Genomic DNA, 14,046 nt, shown 5'->3' with positions numbered 1-14,046 from the left:
GCTTGCTCTCTTTCTCTCTGTCAAATAAATAAGCATTAAAAAAATAAAAATAATAAATAAAAATTTCTCAGGAAGGAGCACCTGGGTAGTTCATTCCGTTAAGCATCTGACTTCGGCTCAGGTCATGATTTCATGGTTTGTGGGTTTGAGCCCCGCGTTGGGCACTGTGCGGATAGCTCAGAGCCTGGATCCTGCTTCGGATTGTTTTCCTCTCTCTCTGCCCCTCCCCCACTCATGCTCCGTCCCTCTCTCTCTCTCAAAAATAAATGAACATTAAAAAAAAATGCTTCTCAGAAAAAGCTGCACAGAGACAGTGATCCCCAAATATTCTGTGTTTTCCCCTCCTTTTCCCAACCCCTTTACAGTTTAGGTTGGGGCCATGTGATTAATGCTGGTCAAGAACCTTCAGTAGATGTGCTGTGTGGGGCCTCCGTGGAAAGGCTTTGAGAGCTGGGATGTCAGTTTCAACTCTCTTTGCTCTGCTTGATGACCTTGGGCACCGGGTGTTCCAAATGGCGTAGCTACAGGATCAAGGAGGGCTAACCCGCCCCACATGGAACTTTCTGGTTAGGAGAAATAAACCTCTGTTGGTCTTGCTCACTGAGATCTCAGATTTGACTCAGTAGCTGATGGTAATTCCCTTAACCAATATGGAATCACATGTTCCTATGAGGGAAAACAGAGAAAGAACTGACCAAAGGGTCAGGAGAGACATTCTTAGGAAGAGATATTTAAGCAGGGTCAAAAGGAAGAGTGGGAGGTAACTTGGAAAACAGTGTGGGGAAGAGTATTCCAGAAGATTGACAGACAGCTTGTACAAAGGCCCTGTGGCTAGAGGGTGCAGGACACATTTGGTGAAATGGACACAGGGCAGAGGGGCAGGAGGAGCTCAGTAAGAGGGGCTCATCTACTCGCTGTCAGGCTGATCTGAGACAAAGCCTCATGTCCAGGCCACACCCTGGGATGCCAACGCTTCCCCAACTCCCCTGGACTGCCATGGCCTGCAGGATGGGTCACCCAGGCTGGAAACGGGGTCAGCTTTGCCCTCCCACCCTCGTTGGCCCCTCACGGCCAGTGTCTTGCCCATGGTCTTTCCCTCTGTTGCTGTGTCTATTCTTCTCGTGGGACCCGAGGGCCCCGGGGACGGGGTGGAGGCAGGAGTCCTGGGAAGCTCTTAACTCAGCATTGCTGGGGCATGGAACCTGAATACTGTTACAGGAGCCTCAGGGTAGCTGGGCAAGAAGCCCAGCATCCAATGAGAGGACCATGGTGAGGACCACAAGGCATGCAGAAGGGGCTGGAGGGATGGGACACTGAAGCCTGCGGAGGACTGATCTGACCCGAGCCCCCTCCCATGGTATGCCACAGGGTCTTGACTTCACTCGTGCACAGAGCAGTATAACACGCCATCCTGGGTTGCCCATCTCTGGGGGGCCCAGAGGCCTAAAGAGAGTACGGGGACAGGGCAGTTTGGCACCCAAACTGGTGCCATGATCGTTCCCACCCCCCTCCCCCACCCCACTACATCTACCGAGGCTGGCTTGTCCATCTCCCTGAGTGCACCTGCTCAAAATCCTGCTGAGCGCTCCCCCTCGAGCACAAAGTAAACTTGGGCATGGAGTCCAAGGACCCTGAAGCTCTGGCCTCTGACTACCTTCCTGTTACTCTCCTTCTGATCCTGCCCCTCACTGGCCTGAGTCCTACCCCTCTGGAGCAGGACAAGCCCCGTTGCAACGGAGCTCACCCTTGCCTAACCAATATCCAGTCCCTGCTTCTTCCTTGAATTTAGTTCCATGCAGCCGTGTGCCCAGCCCCCAGGATTTAAATCTATCATGGCAGTCTCATTCCCAGTTGGTCCAGTTCTCTTGTAGCCAGGGAAGACCACGTGACTGTTTTCTCAAGGAGAGCTAGGCAGGGATCTCCGGGTGGGGGCGGGGGGGCGGTGAAGCAATGTCTTCTGGAAATGCTTTTGCTTTCCTAATAACAGGAAACACCTATCATTGTTATGACTCGTACGACCTTTTCTCTTTCTTCTCTTCTTGACTGCACATGTGAAGGCTGGGGCAGGGGCAGCCACCTTTGAACCATGAGGAAATAAATGACCGAGATCACCCTGTCATCATTAACAACTGTCCATTTCTGGACTTCCTATTATGTATATCCTGTGTTCACGTAAGCCTCTGTAGTCATTTTCTATTGCTTGCAGCTGAATATCATTCCTACCCGGTACGCCTATTCAGGAGCCTAGCCTCAGATTTCTTTGATCTCCTCAATTCCAATGACTCTTACCTCTGCTCCATTTCAGCACCATACCATCTCCAAAGCTTGGGCCTAGAACTATCCATGCCCAAAATATCTGGTCGTCACCTAGAACTATTCCATGCCTGAAATGTCTGATACAAACTGCTCATATTCTGAGCCCAACCCTGATCCTTCCTCATTCCTGGGGTGATGGTAAGAGGGAGCCATTGATTTGGAATTGCACAGTTATTTTGGACTCCTTGTGGAAAGGGTCAGGTTCTTCAGGCCAGTTCTTATTAATATTTCTCTCCAGTGTTCACCCCGCTATGAACTATGTGTTTCCTCTGTGTTTCACACAGGCCCCCCCACCCTCCCTTGTCTCTGGTCAAGTCCAGCCCTTCTACCCACACACTCGATCCTGTTTCCTCTGGTGCCTCCAGAATTTACCCCACCCACTCTTATTGTCCTCTGATGTCTTCAACCTCTCCCCACTTACCCTCCACCTGGAAACGGGCCCAAGCCCCCGCCCACCCTCCACAAGCACCTTCCTTTGACCTCGTACTTCCTCTTTCCTCTCCTTTTGTCCTGAGCTTAATAGAACAGCCATCTTCACTGGTAGAAGTCCCTCACCACTCAGTCACTCCCCATCCACTCTGCCTCTATGACTGTTGACAGAAGTCTCCAATGAGTTCCAGATTATCAAGCCCACTGGACTTGATAATCTCTCTGGACTGCTCTGTTGATTCGACATGGTGACCATGATCTCATTCTTGGGGCTTCCCGCTTCCTTGGCTTCCAAGATAGCCTCTGTCTTGTCTGGCAGTCCTTCTACTCACTAACCAGTGCTTCTGAGACTCCCTGATGGAGGCTCAGGGTCTTGAGACCTGAGCCTTGACTCCTCAGGGTTCTGTGCTCAGTGTGGTACTCTTTTCTTTCACACCCTGCCTCCTTTCTCATCCACGTTAGAATTTCTATGACCTCTATGGTGTCAGTGCTTTGATATATATCTTCAGCCCTGATACTGCTTCTAAGGTTTAAAAAATTATTCTATCACCTGTAGATTATATCTCTAGCTGCCCCATGAACATGGCCGCATGGCTGGCCACCAAAGCCAAGTTCCTCGGGATGACATATGTGCCCTCGGGTCTCAGTTCCTGCTCTTTCTTTTGTCTTACTCCCTGCCTAGTCATTCCAGACCCTCTGGGCTTCCCAGCACATGGCGTGATGCCTCATGCCTCTGCATTTTGATACACACAGCCTGAAACTCCCTTTGCCGCTTCTTCCGTCCCTGCCTCATTCTTACTCACCTTCAGTGCTCACCTCGGGCGTCACCTCTCTGCCAGGAAGCTTTACCTGTCTGGCGTCCTGAGGCAGAGCCACGTGCCCCCCTTCTGGGTGTGCCTTTACCACTGCACGTATCCCGGCACATACCAGATCCAGCTTCTCTGTCTCTCTCTCCCTCTCTCTGTCTCTCTCCACCTCTCCATCTCTCTGCGTCTGTCGTTCTCTCACAGCCCCCACCTCTCTACACACTTGTTCCACGGTCCCCTTGACGGCTTGTGGAGCTTTGCCTCACGTGCGGCGCTGACACATGTCACCTCCCAGCTGCACTGCCCACGAGCTGGCTTCCAAAAAGCCGCAGCACCTCTGGAACTCGGGACTCACTTCCACATCCCCAGGAGAAGGCGGTTAGGTCACGTTGGGTCAGGGACAATCCATGGGAAAACTGGAGAGGGATCTCCTGAAACACAAGCTGCTATGTGAGCTGTGGCCTGGAAGGAAATGATGCCCATTTCTAGCCTAACTGATTAAAAAAAAAAATAAACCATGAAAAGGAAACTTCTAGAAAACAGCACTAAAGTTGGCTTCTTTTCCCCATGACCAGAGCCAGGGTCTCTGAGTGGATTATGGTTCCTCTGAAGTTATCTGGGCAGGGCTGTCTGCTAGTCATCTGGCTGTCACTACTGCATCGTGATTCAGAATTTGGATTGATTCTTTGCCTGAACTCTTCTTCTTTGAGGGCTCACAGAAATGACATTGGCCCAATCCCCAGAGTTGGTTTCAAGGAGGCCTGAATTGGCAGAGGTTCCTCGGGTGGTCCTGGGATCCGGGGAGAAGCCTTGCTTTGACTTTCTTGGGCCGTTGCTCCTGGGAGACTCGTTGGGTCGTCTGGGGAGGGAGAGGCACAGGTTCAGACACCCGGGGATCTCTGGGGTCTCAAGGGGCAAATGGCCACGCGTGTGGCAACGCTGGGAGAGAGGACCACTCAGTAGGGTGCCTGGCAAGGCAGAAGGGAAACACAACCAAATGCCTTTCCTCTGGGAGCACACGGTGAGAGAGACGCGCCCATACTGATCTCTCCGGCCTCATCCCCTTTGCTACTTTGTTTATCTTTATAGAACTTCAACTCTGACATGCCATGTAGCTTACTTACTTACTTATTGTTTTGTCTCCCTCACACACACTAGAAGGTAGCTTTCGGTTCTTTTGTTCACCGCTGCATCCCCGGGACCTGGGGCAGGTGCGTAGTAGGTACTTAAGTATCCCTTAGAGGAACGAATGACATACTAGAAGCAAGGTCGTAGCAAGTGCGGAAGTTTAATCCACACTAGGGATTCAGAGACGGCTCTCTGGAGCCAGTCCAGATGTGCTTAAGCTACATCTCTGAGCATCAGCCAGGCAAATCTGGGTAGGAAGAGGAGAGAGGGGATCGCAAGCAAAGGATGGAAGGAAAGAACAGCCCGGTGTGTGCTTGGCTCACCTGCCCGCAGGGTGGGCAGGCTTCTAGATGTGGGTGTGCTGCAGTGGCTGTGGGTCACGGGCCCAGGCTGGTGGGTATTGATCGGGTGAATGAAGGGCCTGAAGCCACAGGTGTCCCTCTTTGGGGGTGGGCACCGCAGGGTGACACACAGGTGCTCACTCTTGTGTGGGGCCTCAGTACAGGACCAGAAGGGGGGATGTGGCCCCCTCTCCCAGTAGCTGGACAGCCAGGCCCCTCTGCGGGCACTCACACTGGACCGCAGAACTATGGCACTTTGGGATTCCGGTCTGTGACGGGAGACGGGCTCAGGATCTTGGTCAGCAGAGGGACAGAAGGGGCCAGGACCTGGATACACGCACTCCAGATGGCACAGGATCCCCAGTGTCAGGGGAAAGTGGATGGAGACTTCAGTCCGACTGCTCACTTTGGCTGCCGCCACTCCTGCCCCCTCCATGGGGAGTTGCTGCTGGGAAAAGGCGCTGCGTGGAAGAAGGCCTCCTTGTTCTTGCCTCGGACGATGCCTTACTCCGCTTTTAGCTCAGACGGCAGAAGAGCCCCACCCTCAGCTTCCTGAATGTTCAGTTTACAGCCTCATACTCAGCCACTGTCTCTGAAAGCCACTCCAGGGGGGAAGCCGGGTTGTTGAAAGCCCTTGTGTTGAACCTGGGCCCTGAGACCTGTCACCACCGTCCTCACGGTGACTTTCCCTCCGAGCGCCTTCCCGCACAGATCTTCATTTGGGACAGCCCTCAGCTCATCAGAGGTGCTCATGTGACGCTGAAGCCCGAGAGCCCTGGGGCCAAGATCTGGGCTGCTTTTGTTCTGGGAGCCTCTTGGCCTTTATGCAAAGATGCCCACCCATCCTCAGGCCAGCTCTGCAGGGTCAGGGGCGATGACCTTGAACACCAGCTGCTGCGTCCTCAGAGACCATCTGTGGCTCCGCAATGCTCCCAGCAGCGTCGCACCTCTGGCTCGTCATACCCCGCTCCTGCCAGGGCCACGGGCCCCTGTGTGGTCAGCCTGGAGCTTGCACTTGGTTCCTCTAGGCGTCCGCTCGCACCTGAACTCCCCTGTTACATTGTCCCCCGCTGAGAAGCTCCCCGTCTACACTGCAGTTCCTTCGAAGTCCCGCCCACGTGCAGCCCAGGATCCAAGCGTGGCTTTCAGAGCTGAAACCGGAGCTGAGGTTCTCCTAACCCTCAGGGTGACATAGATGTGGCCGCGTCCCAGGCACTCCCCAGAGACTTGACCAGGGAGTAGCGAGCAGGGGTGGGGTAGGGCTGGTGGCGGAGAAGGGTTCCCCTCTGCTATCACCTGGCTCTTGTTAGACCCTATACACCTCCCACTGACTGGGACATACATGAGGTTGCTTTGTACCCTCCCCCCCGCCTTTGCTCAGGCTTTGTTCTGCTTTTTCCTGGGCTGGAGGGGGTTTCTACACAGGATGGGGAGAGCACGTTTTGTTAAAAGCTAAGTTGGAGGGAGGGCAGGGAGAGATCAAGTAATTTAGAACATCTTCTTCAAGGCAATAGCTTGACTTGCAAGGCGATTTTTTTCCTCTATAGAAGCTGAATGGCACCTAGATGTTTTTCTTGATTTAACTTCCACAAGAAATCTTAAAGTGTCCCCAGGCGGATGGAGCACAGACCAAGGTGGAAGTTCAAGTTCTTATTAATGTTTTTTAAGCCAATGGCATACTTTGCTACGCATCCATTCCTCGTGTACAAATACAAAGTCTTTGCTCAAAATTAAAAAAAAACAAAAAAGGAGATTTGGTTTGGCTGTCTGAGGAAAAAGGCTGAGATCTCTTTGTTTCCTTCTTCGCATTTTCTGAGTAACGAATGAGTCAAACAATGAAGGAGTCTGTTGGGGCAGCCTTTTGTTCTCTCCTCTCAGGTGCCACCAGCTCTGCTCCTTTTCTGGCCTCCCTTGTGACCCACACAGCTGTCCTACAGATTGTGGAAGATTGTGGGGTCTCTACCTGCGTTCCTCTGCTGTGGAGAAGCCCTTCCTGCTGGAGACGATGCCAGGATCTCAGGACACAACCTGACTGCGATCCCTGAAGTTGTACAGGGGACACAAATGGGTGGGTTGAGGCCTTCCCCTGGGACATTTGCTCAGTGGGGTGGAGGGGCGATGATAAGGGAGAAGTAAGTTGCACTTCTCACAGCTGCCCGTGTGTCCTGAGTATTTATAGAGGGAAAGCTAGCAGAGGAAACTGAGTCCCTTGCTCTGTGGGACTCTTTCTGTAGGATGCACGACTCACGCTCGGAACAGAGAACCATGGCGACGGTGACAAAGCGGCTCTGTCCACTGAGCCTCAACCGGCTGCTCCCTCACCCCAAGCCACACCCATCGGCATGGGAACCCACGCAATCCCCTTTGCCCTACGTCCCATCTCTGGCACCTAGTGGCTAAAAATCTGGGACTTGGCTCCTGAGCGGCCGGTTCAGATTCTGCCTCTGCTCCTTACTGGTTGTGTGTCTTCTGTTCATCTCTCCGAGCCTCAGTTTCCTCATCTATAAACCGGGGATCAAGCTAGGACTCGGCCGTAGGGTTTTGTGAGGATTAAATGAGATTGAGTTTGGAAGGGTTTAAGCATAGTACGTGGCATGCCAGGAGTCAGGGACTCTGCGGTGATTCTAGTCTTTGCCCGCCTGGAGTCCGTAAGGAACCCTGGCTAAAGAGCTCTGAGCTGCAGCGGGAAGAGGGGAAGGTGTTAGACTCCGGTTGGGGAAGTAAGACTAACCCATGGTGAGAAAATAGACACTGGCCACAAATAAATTAGGGATGAGATACGAAGAAAAGAAAGGATTGGGGATGGCTGAGGAGGTCTTAGAGCCACTAGACCTGGTGTCCAATGGGACCAAAAGGACCCTCTTTGAGTACGTAGAGGCCATTCTTCCGAGGCCCAGTTGGGGCTGGCTGAGGCTGAGCCAGCCTCCTGCAGACCCAGATGGTGGGCTCCAAAGATTTGACACTTCCCCAAGGCGATTTGCACTTGGACTTATTGAGCACCTGCTAGGTGATCAGCATACATTTGTTGAATAGCCCCAGTTTCACGAAACATTATTCCAGGAAGTGTAAAATACATGACTTTCAGGCTTGTTGTTAACTATATACCTAGAGGCTTCCTGGGTAGACGTCCGGCAGAGCTGAAAAGCTCGCTTGTTCTTCTGTGATGAGCACCCGATTGAGAAGTTTTTGAGGACAAACCCAGGCTTGGGTTGGCATGATTTTACTCCGCAATCACTGACCCTCCCTTATTTTCCTAGCCATGCCAAGCTTGTTGACTTAGAAAAAGCATTAGTTACAAGTTGCTGTTGTTGTTGTTGTGATTCAAATACCCATTACACTAGGTTTTGCGATTCTTCAGGAGAACGGACGATTCTTTGGAGATGCCACGTAAGGCAATGAGGGCTGCTGGGTCACCATGTCTACAACACGACATCAGACGTTTCAAATACAGGTGGGTGGATGGAGACGAGGGCAAAAGGGCAGCAGTTGTTGCATCTGGATGGAGGCTTCACAAGTGGTTGTATGTATGTTCTTTCCGTTGTTGTCTATGTTTGGAAATTGTCGAGTAAAAAGGTGGGGAAAATACTATCTGGGTAAGGTAAGAGGAACAGCTGTCCTCTCGTGGCTGGTAGTTTTGGGCTCTAGCCGAGGACTTCCCTTCTTGTGCCTCAAGGTGCAGTGTTTCCCCTATACTTCGGGGTTCTTTAAAACTTGGGCATAGTGGCTGTTCACGACAGGTTTCCATTTTCTGCTGTCTGCCCTGGGGCCACCTCTGTGCCTCTCACTGGCTTCATCCTCGGCCGGTTGGACCTTCTGAGGAGCCACCAGACCCTGCCCTGGCTGCCATGGCAACAGAGGAGCAGCCCCTGGAGGAACATGAAAGAGAATGGAGAGCCTCTTATTTTTAAGATTTCTAGACGTGAGTTCTTTGGGGGACATGTTGCATAAACCCTGAGAATCCCTGCAAAGCACCTGTCAGCCCCCAAACCTTGGGAAGACATCTTGGGGTCCCTGGGGAGTCGGGGGAGTACTAGGTCCCTATCCTTAGGTTTTGTGGGGAGTGGGGGGGGGTTGTCTGAGGAGACAGGTCTTGTGGAGGCAATGTGGTCCCACTGGACTTACCGAGAGATTTATGCCTTCCTGTTGGAGTTTCAAGGGTGATTTAAACTTTGAGCTCTTCACAACTTATTCGCTCACTTTAGACCTAGCCTCTACACAGCACACGATGCCACTGTGTAATAAGGTGGTCATTCATTCATTCATTCATCCCACCCACACTACCTAGTGCTTGTTTGGGGCCCGGTACGTGCCAGTGCTGGGAACACAGGGCTCCACTGTGCCTTCAAATCTGCAGTTACCCCAGGCACTGGGAGAGGAGAGGGCTCTGTGGGAGGTGGTGGTCAAGGCAACGTTCTTTGGAGGGGTGGAGTCGGGGCAGGTAAAAGAGGGGTCGAAATTAGATAGAGGAGGGTGCTTTCCTGCAGGCTGGGTGTGCGGGACACCATGAGTGAAGGCAGCATCTGATCAATGTGCATTCTGTAGGCAGATGGAGATTAGTGGGCCTCTGTCAGGCTGGGGAAAAACCTAAAATTAGCCCGACCAGCTGGGCCTTACCCCCCTGGCCTCCTCAAGTTTCAGAATGTGCTTTGCCCGGGTCACCAGAGGCAGAGCAGGTCACCCAGGGCTAAGCTGGGCAGGGGGTATGGCTCCCAGCAGAGATACGGTCTCTCGTATGGGCTCCCCAGTCCCGCAGGGGCCAGGCATGAGGGAAGGGGGAGCCCCTGCCCTTCGCCTCCCTCTCCTTCCTGACACTGCTTCCTCTTCTGCTTCCTCATTCCCCTTCCAGATCCGTGGGCTCTGGCAGCGTGGCCAGAGGCAGGTCAGAACGTTCCCCGGGGCCAGCAAGCTGTGACCGCCACGGGGCAAACCCAACTGGGACGGAGGCCTGGGCAGGCACCTTCCTGGGGTATTGGGGCAGGAGCAAGCAGAAAGCCCTATCTTCACCCACTGCACCCCGTGCCAGCCTCCTTGCTGACCTTGCCTGAAGGTCCCTCCATCAGTCACCACAAGCAAAGAGCGGGTGCTGACATTAAGCCTTGGAGGTTGTTTGAAAAGCTAATCTTGCCTTAGAAGGCGCCGGGGCTGGTGTGAGAGGTAAGGAGCAAAGTGGCACCTTGGGAGTTGTGGGTGGAGCGGGGAGGACCCAGGTGGCGGCACTAGCGGGGGCCGGGGAGCTGGGCAGCCTCCTCAGTGTCCCCTACTCTCTCCCACACAGTGTCCACCCCACTCACATCAGATGGTTTTTCTTATGGGCTGAGCTGTGTCCCCCCCCCAGTTTCATGTTAGAGCACCTCACAATGTGACTGTATTTGGAGACAGGATTTTTAAAGAGGTAATTATGTTAAAAGGAGGGTGGGCCCTAATCCATTATGACAGGAGTCCTTGGACACCCGCGGACAGAAGATCATCTAGGGACACGGGAGAAGATGGCCAGCTACAAGCCAAGGAGAGAGGCTTCTGAAGCAACCAACCCTGCAGACACGATCTTGAACTTGTAAACCTCCAGGACGGCGGCGACATAAATTTCAGTTGTTCAGGCCTCCCAGTCTGTGATGCTTGTCATGGTGGCCTTAGCCCACTAACACAGTCCCTGTCCCCAGAATGTCCTGTCTGGTGCCCCATCTTCTCATCTCTCTCCACTCTGGGGTCTTCCCTCCCGGGCCACCAGCCCCGGCTTTCACAGTCTCTGAGACAGTTGCAAATGCAAGACTGGTCAGGACGTTTCTTGAACTGCAGGTGTGCTGGAACCTTCTGGGGAATGGAGCACAATGAACATCAGCAGGGGGGCTCTGGAGCGCTTCCTGAGAAGGTGCGGTGAGGGTGAGCTCCCCGTGCCCTTTCATAAATGGCTCAGCATAAGCTAACGGCAGCAAGAACCTTCCCTGCAGCCTGCGAGGCGGCCCACATGCCCAGCAGCAGCATCCATTGAAATATGACTTTGGGGTTCCTCTCCCTACATAACTGCCTTCATCCCCTTTCCAGCGCAACGCCTTGCTTGTACGTCCCAGCCTTGGGAATTGGTGGAATATAGAATGGCCTGTCCGCGAAAGGCCTCAGCAAGTGCAAGCTGGCCCCGATTCCCAAGGAATAACAATAAAACTAGCACACAGACCCCGTCTCCCAGCTTCGCATTCCTTCTTTGGCAGAATGGAGAGGGAAGACCTTTGAGAAGCAGCGATCCGGGGTGATCTCCACCCCTCACCCATTAGTATCATGCTCACAGCATCAGGGAGCCCCCGTGACGAGTATGTGTGAGCGATAAGAGGACGCCAGTCTGTAGGATGGGAGCCGTGGACGCTGGCCCACAGGGGCCCCATGTGTAAATGGGAGGAGAGGGCACATTGTTAGAGAAGGGAAAAAATCTACCTACCCCTGGCCTGCTCATGCCAGGCAGGCTCTCTAGACCCGCGGCCCCAGGCTCTGTCTCCCAACTCTGGACTCTCCTGCCAGTTCTGGGGCCATTGCTGCTGGTGGCGGTGGTCCCGGGCCAGCCTGTTGGCTCCAGTTCTGGCCTCGGCAGGGGTCTGATGCATCACCCACCCTCACCGTACCAAGCTCTGCTGAGAGCAGTGTGCCAGACATCTACCCAATGTCTAGTTTCCCCTTCTTCCTACCAGCGGGACCCTGACTGGGGTTGGGGGATAGCCATGTGCCCAGGTAAAATGCTTCCTTGGATCCTTTGTAGTTAGTGGTGGCCACGTTGACCCAGTTCTGCCCAATGGAATAAGAGGGAAGTCGGCGGGGAGATATTAAAAAAAGAAATGACTCATCTGGCATGTTCATCAGCCCTTGACCTCTGACTGCTGACTTCACCCTATCCCTTTTTGCCTTCCTAGAAGACAGATTGGATGCCTGGAGGCTCAGCAGCCATCTTTCACCCATGAGGAGAGAAGTCAGGTGCTAAAGTGTGCTGGAGGAGGAAGGGACAAGGAGTCTGGCTGACACCCTTACACAACAGCACCAAGTGTTGACTGCCAACTCCAAACTTAACTTTGCTGTGTGAGTTTTAAAAAAAAAAAAATCTCTTCTTTGTTTAAGGCCTTGTTACTCTCTGGTTTTCAGTTCTCTGCAGCTGAACACAGTCCTCACTGAGACACAGCTCTTCCTATGCAAAGTCTGGTAGCTCCTTCTGAAATCTCGGCACCTACCCCAGCCCCAGAGCAGCCTGGCCCATGGATGGTTGGGCCTCTTCCCTGACCCCACCGCACGGAGGTGATGGCCCGAAGGTATGGGATCGCAGGTTTAGAGAAGGTGAGTGACTTGCCTTGTATCGCACAGCTAACAAGGAACAGAGTCAAGGGCCAAAGTCAGATCTTTTGTCGCAGGGGCACCTTTTCTTCTCTGATACTAGAGCTGTGGGTGTGGGGGGCTGGCGAGCAGAGATGAGGGGGTTCACAGCCCAATGAATCTGCTATGATTTCCTAGGAATAATAACAGATCAAATCCTCACTGAAGGTTTTGTCAAATGTTGCCTGAACAAGGCCTACCTTGACTACTCTGTTCAAAATTTCAACCCTTATTTCCGGAGTCCTCTCACCTTGCTCTCCCTTTTTTTTAATTTCATAGAATTGATCACCTTCCAGGACACCACTCTGTTTACTTTCATTGTGTTGACTGTGTGATGTCTGCGCCTTTCTCCCCACCCCCAGGATGAAGCCCCACACAGATAAGGGTCTGGGTCTGCTTTGTTCTTTAATGCCTTTCTAAAAGCCTGGAAGCATTTCTGGCATAGAGAAAGCATTTGCTGACTGGAATTAATAGCTATGTGTCCTAAGCACCAGCTGTTCCGGGCTGACATCTGTCCCCCCCAGTTTGCATGTTGAAGTCCTAACCCCAGGACCTCCGAATGTGAACCGTATTTTGATATGGGTCTTTGGAGAGGTAGTTAAGTTAAAAGGAGGTCAGTAGGGTGGACCCGGATCCAATATGACTGGTGTCCTCGTAAGAAGAACTGATTAGGGACCCAGAATGCAGAGAAGGAAGACGATGTGAAGACACAACAGGAAGATGCCCAACCACGAGCCCAGGAGAGAAGCCTTAGAAGAAACCATCCGTGCTGACATCCTGATCTCGGACTCCCAGCCTCAGAATCATGAGACATAAATCTCTGTAGTTTAGGCCACCCACCACGTCCGTGGTCCTTTGCTATGGTGGCCCTAGCACACAGATACAGCAGCCATACCTGACACAGTTTGGAGGGGTTTGTACGTGTTGTCTCATTTGATCTGAACCACGATCTGAAGAGATAGTACCTACTTTGCAGATGCAGAAACTAAGGCCAGGAAATGTTGATGCGGGGGCCTGAGGAGGCCTACGTGTTGGGGTGCTGGGCCTCATGGGGCTGGGGTGGGGGAGCCCGGGTTGCTGACCCAACAAGGGCCCCTCCTTATCTGGAGTTCTGTGGGCAATCAGGCCGGTCGTCCCTCTGCCCCACTCCCAAACACACCTTGAAACAGGCCCGTGCTAGCCCCTCACACCCCAACCTGCTCTACAGGTTTTTTTAAATATTTACTTTTTTTAAATAATTTTTTAATTTTTTTAATATTTATTTTTTTTAGTTTTGAAAGACAGAGACAGAGACAGAGCGTGAGCAGGGGAGGGGCTGAGAGCGAGGGAGACACAAAATCCAAAGCAGTTTCCAGACTTCACGCTGCCAGCATAGATCCCGACGTGGGGCTTGAACCCAAGAACCGTGAGATCATGACCTGAGCCAAAGCCAGTCGCTCAACCCACTGAGCCACCCAGGCGCCCTGCTCCCAGCAGCTGTGTGCAGAGTCCTGCCATCTGAGACGCTGCCTGACACTCTATGGGGCAGTTTCAACGCTGAGGCCAACGGAGGGAGGAGAAATAAGACAGCTTTGGGGACAGTGACCCTCAAAGCAGTTATTGCTGATGTGCTGACCTGCAGGTCTGCGCAGAGAGCCAGGTTCTCCATGAGGAGGGTGTGGGGAGCCCACGACTCTTTA

General features: G+C 52.9%; 1 long non-coding RNA gene across 3 annotated transcripts; it reads left to right on the top strand.

Annotated features, from left to right (window-relative positions):
* Window positions 1–8,383: 8,383 nt before the first annotated feature.
* Window positions 8,384–13,266, top strand: LOC147578727 (uncharacterized). Of its 3 annotated transcripts, XR_015255614.1 has the most exons (6): window positions 8,384–8,939; window positions 9,867–10,174; window positions 10,296–10,889; window positions 11,917–11,977; window positions 12,143–12,331; window positions 12,647–13,266. It is a non-coding gene; the product is annotated as an uncharacterized LOC147578727 (long non-coding RNA). The 3 variants fall into 3 exon arrangements; XR_015255613.1 differs by having other exon boundaries at window positions 10,457–11,977; XR_015255612.1 differs by having other exon boundaries at window positions 10,296–11,977.
* The last annotated feature ends 780 nt before the right edge of the window (window positions 13,267–14,046 follow it).

Source organism: Puma concolor, chromosome C1 (genome assembly GCF_028749965.1).
Source record: "Puma concolor isolate L17-30 chromosome C1, mPumCon1.1.hap2, whole genome shotgun sequence".
In the NCBI taxonomy this organism is placed as follows: Eukaryota; Metazoa; Chordata; class Mammalia; order Carnivora; family Felidae; genus Puma; species Puma concolor.
The sequence above is the reverse complement of the archived record's forward strand: the minus strand, read 5'-3'. Positions and strand labels throughout refer to the sequence as shown.